The 14,375-nt window shown below is 45.8% G+C and overlaps 1 protein-coding gene across 3 annotated transcripts in view; it reads left to right on the top strand.

Annotated features, from left to right (window-relative positions):
• The window catches only part of ERCC1 (ERCC excision repair 1, endonuclease non-catalytic subunit), a 161,237-nt gene that overhangs the window by 40,073 nt on the left and 106,789 nt on the right, over window positions 1-14,375 (top strand). The gene's annotated exons all lie outside the window — the stretch shown is intronic.

Raw genomic sequence — 14,375 nt, 5'->3', positions numbered from 1 at the left:
CTCTTCAGTAGTTGCCGGACCTCTGGGACGGTAACCCTGATGTTGAGGGGCGCCCAGGCTGTTCCTCACACCTGCCTGTGCAGACTTGTCCTTCAAAACTGTGCGAGTATGGTGTACAGATTTCCCAAAGTTGGCCATGTACTTCACAATGTCCACAGCATATAGCTGTTGAAAGGCCTCCTTTGCTGTACGGGTGCCCAGTTGAAAAAGAATCCATCGGAGGTAAATCCTGCGGGCTTGCTGCAAGGCAGGACAGCACGATAAGATGTGTGCCAGGGACTCTTTTATAATTGCAAAGACAACACTTTATAATGCCCAGCCGTGCTTTCCAAGATGGATGTAATTCTTTTAAGGGGAGCAGATGTAGCCTTGCTGCTAAAATCCGATGTAATGCTTGTCTCCCCACGGGCTGTGTGAGGTGGAACTTATGAGTGAGCAAAATATGAGGTAAACCTAGGGTTTCATTAAAGCCTTTGGCTGCCAAGGATTCCATGTCCACAAATCGAGATCGTAAACATAGTTGCCTTTTTATTGATGTTTTAATGGTAGCGTAGTTGATTGTATTGGGGTCTCAGTCGCTAATTCCAGACTGTCTTTGGCTGTGGCGAGGCTGGCAGACGAACTGTTATTTGGTTGTGGATTTTATGACGGCCTTCATGGAATTATCGGGCGTCACAGTTGTAAGATAGAAGTATTTTGTCAAGGCGACCAGCTCTTCTAATTTTTGATGGTTGAGGCCAAATTCAAAGCTAATCAAGGTGTTTCTTGTGCAGGCTGGTAAGCAAAATATCTTTTGTACGCTGTCCAATGTATTTTTTTCAAAGTCCTGTGCAAACCTCCCTAGAAATGCCTGTTGCGCATAATTAAGAGGCAATAGTAATTTAGCCCTCAATCTTTGAGTAGCCGTGGTTGTTGGGCTGTGTACCTTGGCATATAATTTGCAGATGGCATGTGTGACCATTCCTTTCTGCCGCAATTTTTGGAGGTGGACCCGTGGGCAGCCCGTCTTGCTAAGCCAGGCCCCAAGGTAGTTGTAAGTTTGTATGCAGTCCATAATCAGGGGGCCCAGCCTCCACTTAGCAAGTTTGTTTATTCGGGTGGCAGCCAAAAATCACTATTTTGGACTTGCATGGATAGGCAACCAGTTTGTTTTCGACGTTCTATTCAGACAAGGCGGTATGTGCTTTTTGGATGCCTATTTTGGTGTGATCCTAATGAACAAGGTCATCGGCATATTGTATCAGCTGGATCTTTGTAGCCGATTTTAGGAGTGGCTAGAGACGAGCCGTGCAGTGCTTGTTCCAGGTCGGTGGTGTACAAATTATTATTATAGGGGTGGACGCATCCCTGCTTTAGCCACTAGTCTGTGACAATTTTCTCTGTGGCAGACGCCCTGGAAAGTTTGACCCTTACCCAGGTACAAGAATACAGCGATCTAATTGTTTGTAGTAATGACGGACTCCTGTTCCACCATGCCAATTTCTGCCAAAGGATGCTATGGAATACCCCATCGAAGGCTGCAGAGTAGTCCATGAAGCAGGCGAAGAGAAGAGGGGAGTGATGGGCCACCTCTTGTAGGGCGAAGTATGACAGGGCTGTGAGGTTGTCTATAGTAGAGCGCACCTGGTCTGAACCCAGTCTGGTAAAATGGCAGGAGGCATTTAGTGTGGACCCAATCGGCTAATTCCTGCAAGAGTGTACTCGTGTAGGCCTTACCCTTGATGTTCAGCAGGGCAATCATCAGGTAGTTCTTAGGCTCAGTATTCGGCCCTTTTTTGAAGATTACATAAGTGTGCACCTAGGATGCTTGTTTCCAGTCCAGGTAGGACCTGGCCTGGCAGTTTGGGCTGGACTGGCAGTTTGGGCTGGACTGTTCCCATTGGGCAAAGGGTCAAGACTGATTAGCATATGGCTGGGTCCAAACTGGAATGGCATGGTGAGCAAAAAAACGATGGATTTAGGCCCAGATCTCTGTACTGGGGTGAATGTAGGACATTGTTCTGCATTCTGTCCATCAAAAGGTCATTTTGCATTTGTCACCCCGAGTGGGACGGGTATGCTCAGACGTGAGTCCCGTGCTCTCCATGCCACTGGAATCATGCTATCCTGGCTGAAGAGGGGTGAAACCCCGAAACCAGTCCTAGGATGTTGTTTCCAGTCCAGGGAGGACTTGGCTTGGCAGTTCGGGCTGGACTGTTCCCATTGGGCACAGGGTCAAGACTGATTTGCATATGGCTGGGTCCAAACTGGAATGGCATGGTGAGCAAAAAAACGATGGATTTAGGCCCAGATCTCTGTACTGGGGTGAATGTATGACCTTGTTCTGCATTCTGTCCATCAAAAGTTATTTTTGCATTTGCACCATATACTAAGCCAGCTTCTCACTCCCGACCAGTCTGTTTTGCTAACCAACACTAATGTAGTCTACCCCAAAGAATTACTCTGTTTCTCTTGTTGTTAATCAACATTATTGCACTATAGGTCGATCTCTCAGATTTGGGTCGGGCAGGGCTTTGTCGGCTGAAAAAACGGGGGGGGGGGCCTCTCAAAGGGGCGTGGCTTAGAAACCCATAAACTAAAAATCTGTGCTTAGAATAGTGTTTCACCCGGTTGGTATCTTGCGTCTTCTGTCATTGCATCCAGAGATAATATAACAAGTACATTGAAATACTCACACTCTAAAGTGGCCTCCTTGTAACAAGCTCTGCATCTTTTAAATTCCCAAAATAAAAGCTCTGCGTTTTTTAAATACCCGCAATAAAAGCTAAGCGTCTTTTTAATGTCCAAAATAAATTAATACCATGCCATAGTGCATAAGGAGGTTGTACCTAAAATACAGCTTGGAGATGTGCCATGAAAAGTTGCCTTGTGATGTAATATTATTTACCTATATGCTTATTTTTAAACCATTATGAACATGTTGTCTTACCTAAACAAGAATGGACATTATCATTTTCATGCATTTTCTGCTGTCAATTCTAATCTTCCGTATTGATGATCAGAAATATTCACCTATATTTCTCAGTCTTAGTCAATATTTTTATAATTGTGTCACGCATGCGGGGCCTTGCTCCCTTCCCTAACGACGAGCAAAAAAGATTTTGTAGGGCATTTTCTTTCTAGTTAAAGTAACTGTTGCATCATTGTAAAAACGTCATTTAAATGAGTATAATTATGCTAACGCGCTCTGCATTTTATATTTATTCCTTTATCACTTCACGATTTACACATTAGTTCAAGGTTGTTGAAACTGAAATAAATCTCTTGTCACTACTTCAACTCATATTTTGGAGCTCTGCCTGTTCTCTATTTTCATGTTGATACCAGGAGGCAGGGGCGACCTTCAGACGTGCATAGTCACCTTTTTATATTTAGAACCCGGAGGATGAAAGCAAAAATGGAGTACCCGATTTAGAACTGCCAGTGCTCAACACCGGCAGGACCCGGCTCACCTAAAGCCCGGGGGTCGGTAGTCAGAACGGAGTTGGACAAATTTGTTACTCTGAGTAAGAAGAATGATGGAAGGAATCAGAGCGTGACTACCTCAACAACTGTCAGAAGAAGGAAGGTATCATCTTCATGGAAACCAACATGGCGATGACTCTAAGAGGCCTACTTAACTCTGGACTGTGGAAGGTGGGTTGATTACTTGATTTGGGAAATGCAATGTTGCTGAGTGTGTGCTGGCTGGATCAAATTTGGTACTATGTGGTTGGTGGGGGGCCTGTTGTAGGTAACTGGAGACAGACGTGATGTCACATCACATTATGCACGCACTAGGCTAAATCTTATGGTGATGTTGATCATGACAGTTGCAAGTTTGATCAGCCTGATACATGCAGCCACTTGTCTGTGATTGTTGGTTGTTATAATTGCTCTCACTTAATTGATCGCACATAAGTCATAAAATGAATGATTGCAAAGGACTTTGCTCTTGCTTTGCCCCTGAGACTTCTTGGTACACTGCTCACGAAGCTTTCTTTCTGTACATCTCCTTGGCTCTAAAATATCATTTCTGTTTTACAATCCGCAGGCCTTCTCTTCCCCTGCAAAACAAAAGGCAAAAGTCAGAACACTCCTGCTTACCTTACCGGGCCACTTCAGCCAGGCACCCAAGATTGATGGACAATCCAAGAAGAATGCAGATGCACCACTCAGTCTGGCAATACAGTATCATTTGTCTTCTAGAAATCATTTTTTAGAACTGTGTGGGTTTGCTTCACTCCTCCATAATTTGTATTTACTAATTTTCAAACCTAGGTGACAGAACAGTTTATATATATATATATATATCTATATCTACTGGCGGTCGCCAGTAGATAGTTATAGTTAGGACGTGTTTCCTTAGGAAATCCGCAACATTCTATTTGGAATAACTTTGGCGCCGGACGACGAATCCTCGCGAAATTTTCAAAACTAATGGGGCGCTACGCTCCGCTCCTACCCTGAAAGTCTCGGGGGGGATTCGTCAAGCGGGGGCTGAGAAAAAAGGGGGGTCCCAAAACGCGTTTTCCCCATGCATTTTTCCATAGGACCGTTAGACACAGCTACAGCCCGAACGGCTGAACAGAATTACTTGAAATTTGGCAGAGTTGTAGTCCTCAGGTCAAGGATGTGCCTTTTGTAGGTCTGGTGTAAATCTGTTCAGTAGGTCCTGAGAAAATAGCATTTAAATCAATATATATATCTGTAAGCGCGCTCCGTGCGCTTACCGTACGCGTACGGTGCCGTGCGCGAGCTCAATTCTGATTGGTGGTTACATGACTGTAAACATTCGAATCGGTCGAAATCAGGAAGTGTCGGCCGCCATTTTCTGTCTCTCGCACTGAGAAACAAAGGTGGGGAACGTGAAACGGGGGCAACGAAGAGAGTTGCAGACCCCCTAGTGTTTGTCAGGGGGTCCAAGAAGGACCCAAAAGTACGAAAAATAAATTAATTTTTAAAAAAAATCGCGGGGTACGCGTACGGTAAGCTTACCGTACGCGCACGGCAAAAAAAATAAAATAAAAAAAATAAAGAAGTAACAATCACATTTGTTAAATAAATTAAAGGACCCACAAGGGAGAAAAAAACAAATGTTACTGCGTAAAAAAAGGCGAGGCGCGCACGGCATGGACTGCGCCACGTGGGCGCTCGGTGTGCGAAGCGCACCGTGCGCGCAGGGTGTGCGCATAGTGAAAAACCAGAAAAAAAAATAAAAAAAAAATACATAACTTAGCATTTAAAAAACCGTACAAATTCACTGAAAAAACCATAGGTTTCACACATGTTATAGTTAGCTGTACATTTCACTCGTAAAAAACCAATGAAATTCCACGTTCTAGTTAGATCAGGTAACTATAACTTGCGCGACCGCAATCCACAATGTGTAATTTCAGATGTCATCATTGATGTCATGAGTGATGTCACTGACCATGTCATGAGTGATGTACTATGTGACGTCATCAGCAGTTTATTGTGGGCGCGCAAGTTATAGTTACCTGATCTAACTACAACGTGGAATTTCATTGTTTTTTTACGAGTGAAATGTACAGCTAACTATAACATGTGTGAAACCTATGGTTTTTTAAGTGAATATATATATATATATATATATATATATATATATATATAATAACTTTGGTCTCTGGGGCTGACAGACTGTTTTCAATGCATTTAACTTAACTGTGTCATATTCATTCCCTACCAAAACAGATTGATGATGGTTGCTGCTCATCGCCCACGTGAATATTTTCTTTTTTGTAGTGTTTTTCTTTGTCGCACCTTTCCCTAAATCCCTTTTCCGATTCATTCATCAAAGCCCTAACCCCCGGACTGTGTGATAGTTTTTTTTTTTTTTAGGTATGCCTTAATTTACACCATTAATTGATCACACGCTTGGTGGGTCAGACGTGGTGAAAGCAACAGCAACTCACTGCAGTATTTTCAGTTCTATTACATTAGCAATAGCCCACACTGGGCCCATTTACCCACCCACATATAAAAAGTGATCGATATTTTAGATACAGAAGAACATAATTCGTCAGCATTATCCTTCAGGCATTGGGTTGCATAAACGCTTATTCTTGTCCGACTAACTCAATGTTTTTATTTCAATTTAGTTGCCTGTGATTAATAATCTTTCCGATTAATCCTACAATTGGAGTTCACCTAGGTGGGAGTGGGACTTTGCTTCTGATTTCCTTCCCTGTTAGTGTGCTAGCCTGCTACTACTACTACCACCACCATAAGTAAGATGACATCTTGGGAAACCATTCGGTCCTCTCCATCTCTTCAGGTAAGAGAACTCTGGAGTGTTGTAGGCAGTAAAGGTAATGCCCACCACCCCCTTAGTGATCAATGTAGTTGCAGACTGCAAAGACTAGGAGAGTAGTAGGACAAGGGTACCCAGGGCCGGACTGGGAACCAAAACCGGCCCTGGCAAAGTGCTTGGCTGGCCCCCTGAGAGGTTGGGGACGTGGCCGAGCTGTTTGCCAGGGCCGGTTTCAGCCGATTTTGTTCCAGGGGCCGATTTTGCAGCTATGCTGCAAAAACGTCCCTGTAATAAAAATGGCCCCAATGGGCCCAAAACCAGCCCCCACCCTAGCAGCCCACCGTGCAAATGCCCGGTGCCCGCTATGGCCAGTCCAGCCCTGAGGGTACCACTTAACTGAATTGTTATACACTATAAGCAGATTTTAAAAACAGGGTACGCTAGAAAACAGCAGTGAAAAGTAAAACACCCAGTAAAAGATTTGAGGCATAAATAAAGCAAAATAAATATTATTGCCCTTTTTAACAAAATAATAGAACCCACCGCTCTCGCCAAACAAATCTCCTTGTCCCCAACCAGTGTCCAAAATGTCCAACAATAAATTAAAGGCCAAACTGTCCCGGTCCCAACTCCCATCATTCCCACCCATACCACCCACAACAAGTCCCACCCACCAAAGTAAATGTTAAGCAAGCATTAAAAATGCAATATGTCTCGCCTTTCATTAAGTTAAAGCCATTTGCTTTGCTATACAATACCATTAGTAAAGCAAATGGCTTTAACTTAATCAAAGGCGAGACCTATTGCATTTTCAATGCTTGTCCTAACCGTGGAAGAAGTTTTTCTTTTGCCTTTGTCAGGGGTAAATTTCCAAAAATGATGATCTCAGAGGTCTGCTAGGAGCATAGAAAGCCATGCGCTTCCTGATATATTTGGGCCCTACCTGATGGAGTGCCTTAAAGGCAAGAGTTAATGCCTTAAAGGTAACCCTTTTAGACATAGGGAGCCAGTGCAGCTTTTTTAGTAGGTCAGATGCTCTCGCTCTCCGCTGGAGACCGTAAATGGCTCTAGCAGCGGAATTCTGCACAATCTGCAGACGTGAAAAGAGAAATTTTGGCAGTCCCAGATAGAGCACATTCGCATAGTCAAGGCGAGAGCCTATCAGGGCCATCACAGTAATCTTTCTATGCTGCAAAGACAGCAGCGGAAGAAACTTGCGCAGCATCTTCAAGATGCCAAAACATTTTCCCGCAAGCCCGAGGATCTGAGATCTGAGGGAAAGATCATCATCAATCAGGACACCAAGATTTTTAGCCTTGGATGACACATCTGCCGGTGGAAACATATCAGGGGGCCACCACGCCTTCTATCTGGGGTCAGGGGAACACCCAAAGAAGAGCAGTTCCGATTTATCGGAGTTACATTCGAGACTGTGCTGTTGGAACCAGTCAAAAACAGCCCCCAAACAATGTCTGATCCGAAGGCCGTCAAAGTCAGAGCCCTTAGCACAAGTAAAGAGAAGCTGGGTGTCATCAGCATAGGATATGATCTGGGCACCAAACGATTCCGCCACTGCCGCCAGAGGAGCCATATAGATATTAAAAAGGGGGGGGGGCTTAAGATGGAACCCTGAGGTACCCCAACCTCCAGTGGCAGCATCTCGGCGGAAAAAGGTGGCGCCCAGACCGTTTGCCGGCGACCGGTCAGAAAAGACTTAAACCAGTTTAACACCGTTCCCCGCAAACCAATCTCCTGGAGTCTTAAAAGGAGACCGTCATGGGGGACGGTGTCGAAGGCCGCCGACAGATCCAACATTACCAGGATGGCCTTTCCTCCAGTGTCTAGTACATCCCTGATGGCATCGGTGATTTCCAGAAGAGCGGTCTCCGTGCTCATATTCGCACGAAAGCCCGATTGTCGTGCAAGATATTATTGCTCTCAATAAAGGTGGAAAGGGAGGCATGCACATGCTTCTCAACCACCTTTGCCAGAGCAGGGAGGAGGGAGATAGGCCTATAGTTGGAATGAATTAGTGGGTCCAAATTGGGCTTCTTAACTAAAGGCAGGATCAGGGCGTGTTTCCAGGCTTGGGGAACAACTCCCGTGCTCAGGGACATATTGAGCACCGGGTTGAGCAAGAGGTTTAAGGCAGGTGCTATTCGCCCAAGACATTTAGCAGGGCAAGGGTCCTGCGGGGAGCCGGATTTCAGCTGAGTGAGGAGATCGAGTGAGGCTGAAGGAGATAGAGGCGTAAATTCAGAGAAAGAAGAACCTTCAACCACCCCAGATGGAAGCAGGGCCGGCCTAGTCTCAGGTGTCACTACGAGACACATAGGGGAAAAAGTATCCTGAATGGATTTAATTTTGGTGGAAAAGAAGATTGCAAACTGATCAACCCAAATTTCGGTATGGGAATGAGAGGGCAAGATCGAAGTAGGGGAGACAAACTCCTTTACAATGCGAAAGATTTCTTTACTAGTATTCTCAGCATCGTCAATCCTTCTTTCAAAATAGGCTTTTTTTCCAGCCATAATGTGGCTGTGATAAAGCCTAATGGCTACCTGATATTTAGTTTTATCCATAGGATCATAAAGGCGACGCCATGCCCTTTCGGCTTTCTTGCACTCTCGTCGCATCTCACCGAGAGAGGGAGTAAACCATGGGGCAGAAACGCGCCGATAGAATTTGCTGCACGTTTTCCCAGGAGTTAACTCCTCAAATCTATCTTCAAGCCACCTCTGTAACATATCCAGATCCTTCTCTAGACTACCGGATAGCTGACAAGGGTAGAGAGAAAGAGCATGTGTCAGCATTTCAGAGGACACCCGGTGAAATGCCCGTGTCGTCCCTCCCAAGGCGTCCATAGGTCTTATGGAAGTCTTAGTGGTAGAAAGGATATGAAAATGTATTAAATAGTGGTCAGACCACAATACCGGGGCCGGGGGGGGGGGAGCGTGTTAATCAGTGTAGTAGAGAAAACTTGGTCTAGGATATGACCTTTGTTGTGTGTGGGGAAAAAAGATGTACGGTGACAAACCCGAAGGGGCTGTAATATCCCATAATTTTACATCATCAGTATCACTGCGCATATCCATGTGGAGATTAAAATCTCCCAGCAGTATGCAGTGTTCAGATTTTAAGCAGAGTACGGAAAGCACAGCCTGCAATTCCTCGAAAAAAAGACAACCCTGGAACCATTACATAATGCTACCTCCAACCCCAGTATGTAGATCTTCCGAAAGGTGGCAAAATAAGGGAATTGCTAGTCAAACCCTACTATAGCATGAGTCCTGGCATTATCAGAGAGGCTATTGTCAAAAATCTTACAAAATGAGATTGCTGCCATAATTTGTCGCCACATTACATGGCATCAAGGAGACGTGCGTTTTTTGTTTATATACAGAACAAGTAGATTTATTTAACAACCTGTCCCAAGTACATATTTTATTAAATTCCATGGCCCGACAAACATTACTACAGAGCAAAGGTCAATTACTATCCCTTTACCAAAAGAGCAATAATTAATATGATACAGTAGTTTGGCACTGCTTCACAGTATGGGCCTATATAATCAGATTCTGCTCAGAGTATCTCTTCATTAGTAAGAAACTAAGGCACATGTAGGAAAAGTGTGGCATAAACACTATATGCAGATGCGCAGTGTTGCGCACAGTGTTACAGTATTAGCCATCAAAACATTCAAGTACAATGGCTCAACAAAAAACTTCAGTATGGCAAACATCCGACTGCCTACACACCCCTTAAAAAAACGCTGACAGTATGAAAGATATTCGATGCAATCATTCAGCCAAACACGTTTTTTAATCGATAGTAGAGGGCTTTGCAAGTCATGCAGTTGTCGTGGAAACAGAAGACAATTTTGAACATCAAAATAATAAGTAAAACCTGGCACGAGAAAAATGAATTCCGGAGACTGTTATAAAGTTCAAATGAAAGAGGAGAGCGAGTGTGTGTGAAAGACACCATCATTCTTGTGGACAGGCCCAATCTCTCTTGAATCGCTCTGTAAACACCCTTATTGCCCATAAAAAAAAAAGTTACGGAGTATGGGTACATTTGACCCGGAAGAACAGCTAGCGCTGCATAAAGGGTTTCCTTCTTCAGGCGTAATTGCGACTACCATTATGGTTAAAATAGCCGGCAATAACGCAAAACTACAGCCGGTCATGGGCACAGACTGTGTCCACTCTATTGCCACCACTGGTGAAGCACCATCTCAGAATATGGCTGTTATTCCCCATAATACATCAAAACATATACGGCTGCCTAAAGGAGCCACTAACACCCCGAAGCCATTCAACAGCGTGCCACTTCCCGCATGCAACAAAGCGCCCCCCCCCCCCCCCGCAGCCACTCTCCAGTCCACGGGCGATTTCCCCCCTCAACCCCACTCGACACAACTGATCTGACTGCAGCTTAGTCATGCCCTGTGCAGAGCAGCAGATGCAGAGCATTAGACGTCACACACCCGGCACACGCTTCTGAGGCAGGGCCCGCTGGCATGTTATTGCAGAAATAGGCGGGGGCCTGCACGCCCCATGCGGGGGGGGGGGACCCTCACCCCCACAGTCTTACCTTCTGCCACGTCCTTCTTGATCGCCCCATTAACCTGCGATAAGCACCACTGGAAGTCGTCTCTCTGCCGATGCCTGTGTGGGGGCAGAGGAGAGGTTAGGGTGAGCGCCGAACATACACCTACCCTAGCCAGCTGCCCTGCACCCTCCCTACCCAGGTCGGCAGAGGGGGACCTCCAACTGGCTTACCGACCATGTGTTTGCCGGCTGCTCACCTGCCATGGCGTGCTGCGGCTTCGTGGCGGCTCCTGTGCCCTTGCAGCAGCCCTTCTCCCACCGGATCCCCGGGCGCGGCCGCTCGCTCGCAGGGACTCTCGGAGAGCCGCTCAGGCTGTTGTGATTTTTTTTCAAAATGGCGCACATTGCGAGTCGACATGATTCAGTGACGTCACTTAATAGACAGGCTTCAGAGGACCACTCACTTCCTGATAAGAGCTGGAAGGAGAGGATGTGAAAGCGGCGCACACCGGCTCCTCACGCAGCCCGTGTGACAGTGCTGGGGCCGGCGGAACCTCCCCGTTAGCAGTGCACGCAGGGCGCTCACTCAGATCTTGCTGCGCTCGCCTTACATAGTACAGTAACAGCTTTGCTGGCAGACACCGTGCCTTGCTTCTGACTTTAAGACCCTCGCTGTATCGCCTCCCAACACCAATTTCACTACTCAAACTGATGGGCACGTCCAGTTCCACCGCACCTGAACTAAAAGTTACAAAGTGTGGGTTTTATCAGACACCTTCATGCTCCTTGTCAATTAGTGAGCGAGGAAAGGGTAACAATCTTTCTCCTTCAAGGTGTTTTTGGGGGATTTAAAAGTAAAGGAAAAACAGTAATTTCAAAGCTCATTAATAAACGAGCACAAAATTACTAACACACAGCCGAGGCAATCAAATACAAGCGCTCGCCATGATGTTTTCGTTCGCCTTTTTCTGCCGTCCCACTTGGACGGCCTCGGCCTGCTGGCGTAAAAGATTTATTATTATCTTTATGGGGCCATCTGTTTCGCCCCATAAAGATAACAAACCTTTTACGCCAGCAGTAAGTCAGGGCAGTCAGTCCAAGTGGGACGGCAGAAAGAGAGAAAAGAGTACGTCACACGGAGCTCGTTCCCAATGGCTGGCCACTGTTTAGCATAAACGGTGACGCCAGTTAATGGAAAAAAGGGGCGGGGCTTAATGCCCTTTACCAAAAAATCCCCATATCATTAAATCTCGCCAGCGAGACTGCGCATGCGCGCAGCCTACGCCAGGCGAGACACAGAGGTTAAAAAAGAGCACTAGACACAGCGGGCCAGGAGTGTTCTGAAGTGCCCCTCCATCTGTGCCTGACTGGCTTCTATGTGCACCAGCCTCAGCAGGATGCAGCTTTGAAAGGTGCGGTCTCAAATTGAGGGGGTGGGGGGCGCAACAGTGATGGAACGACGGCGGGTGGCTGCCAGCAGACTGCAGCGCTGGAGGTGCTGGCTGGGCCCCTGGATAGCTGTCGCCTCCTGGGCCACCAGCCACTGGAACTCTGCCATTCTGGCCTCCACCTCTTCCTCCACAGATGGGCTAAAGAACGGTGATGGATCAAACCCAGATCTGTTGACTGGGTGTGAGTGTTTGATTGGTTCTGATGCTCCGTCCATCACCACCCCCTTTTGTACCGCTTTGTTCGCCATAAGTTGGCAGGGTATGCTCAGACGTGAGTCCCTTGCTCACTTTGCCACTGGATTCAAGCAAGGCTGGCTGAAGACGGCTGAAATGCCAGAAACCGGTCCTAGGAAGCTTGTTTCCGGTCCAGGGAAGGCATGGCTTGGCAGTTCGGGCTGGACTGTTCCCATGAGGCACAGGGTCAGACTGATTTGCATATGGCCATGTCTGAACTGGGGTGGCAGGGTGGGCTAAAGAACGGTGATGGATCAAACCCAGATCTGTTGACTTGGTGTGAGTGTTTGATTGGTTCTGATGCTCCGTCCATCACCACCCCCTTTTGTACCGCTCCACAGATGGACCAGCAGGACTGCTATATCCTGCTGAGATGGACCAGCAGGAGTAGCTATATCGAGAACGAAATAAGAGAAATTGTAAATAATGCTCTGTGCTAACACTTGTTTAAAATTATGCAGTGTCACTGTAGTAGTAAATTGCTGGTACCTTAAGACCATTTGATTTTGATGTGATTAGAGTCACAGCCATTACTCACACATGCCTCTCATAAAACTAAAGGTAAATGTCAAATGTACAAATTTTCTGAAAAGAATTAAGGCAGAACAGCACAGCAGTTTAATTTTTTTATTTTCCTTTTTGAAGGCTTTCCTAGTTTAAAAAAACAAAAAAACTTAAATATACATTTTGTGTGACCCTAGTCGTACTCGTTAGTCGTACTTTGCTACAGTCTGCAGCTGGGGCAGCTGCAATGGACAATTATTTTATTCTAGTGGCTCTGCTCTTCCCCAAAATGCCTTTCAATTTTGCCCGGACTACAAGGCCGATGAATAATACACATCACGTATAAAAGCATGCAGACATCCTATCTGCCAGAAGTAGACTGTGGGACTATCCCATACGCAAAAGTCAAGGCACTTACTTAGCCCCACGTAACTCTCTTGCCTCACCCTCCATCACACTAATTATTTTTTCCAACAAATAAATTTGCTAGGTAGTAAGGTAAGGAGACTCAACTTACTCTACTGCAGGGTAAATTAGAGGGATTATGCTGGGTAAGTAGACGTTTAACTACAGATAAGCTTTGGCTAGTGAATCACTGTGATTGACAAATGTTGAAAGGGAAAAATTTGAAGACTTAAACCCTTTTTTTTTTTTTTTTTTTTTTTTTAAGCCGTGATGAAATATATCACTTGGCCAAAACAATTTAGTGCATGCCAAGAATAGATTTTAAATTTTTTGGGGGGAAGGCTGAGACAGAACTTGGGAAAGAATAAGGAATTGAAGCATTCTCTCATCCTGTCTCTCATAATGCAAAACCAGCCATCCATATATATCCATCGATCCAAACATGGCTCTCAACAAACCTTTCACCAACATCCATTTACACTCCCATGCATCCATTCACCCATCCTGCTTTAACCCACCCAAGCATCTCTTTTACCCACACAGGCAGACATCCTTTCATCCATCCTTCACCCACCCATGCATCATATCATTCACCTATATGCATTTGTTCACCCACGCATCCTTTCACTCATATTACATTTCACCCATCCTTTCTCCTTCTATCCTTTTTTTTTTTTTTTCTTTTCCATCAACCCATTGTTAAACTTCATTATCAACCTTTGTCTGCTGAGTTGCAGATAGAAGATGCCCTTAAGTACTCCACTCCCGCTGTATCAGCTGAAGCGGGGTGTTCACCCTCGAATCAATGACCTTGCAGAGAGTATAGTACTAATTGTCAATAAGCAGGCAATATGACTTACTACCGCCTGTCCCGGCCGCCACTTGGACGCTTTCGACTGCCGCGTCCACTTCGCCGGCACATTCGCAGCCGGCCCCAGCACTGGTGGTCTGTGCAGCTAGAACAAAACATTACAC

This window comes from Triturus cristatus, chromosome 4_1 (assembly GCF_964204655.1).
Source record: "Triturus cristatus chromosome 4_1, aTriCri1.1, whole genome shotgun sequence".
In the NCBI taxonomy this organism is placed as follows: domain Eukaryota; kingdom Metazoa; phylum Chordata; class Amphibia; order Caudata; family Salamandridae; genus Triturus; species Triturus cristatus.
This window is presented reverse-complemented; position numbering and strand designations above follow the sequence as displayed.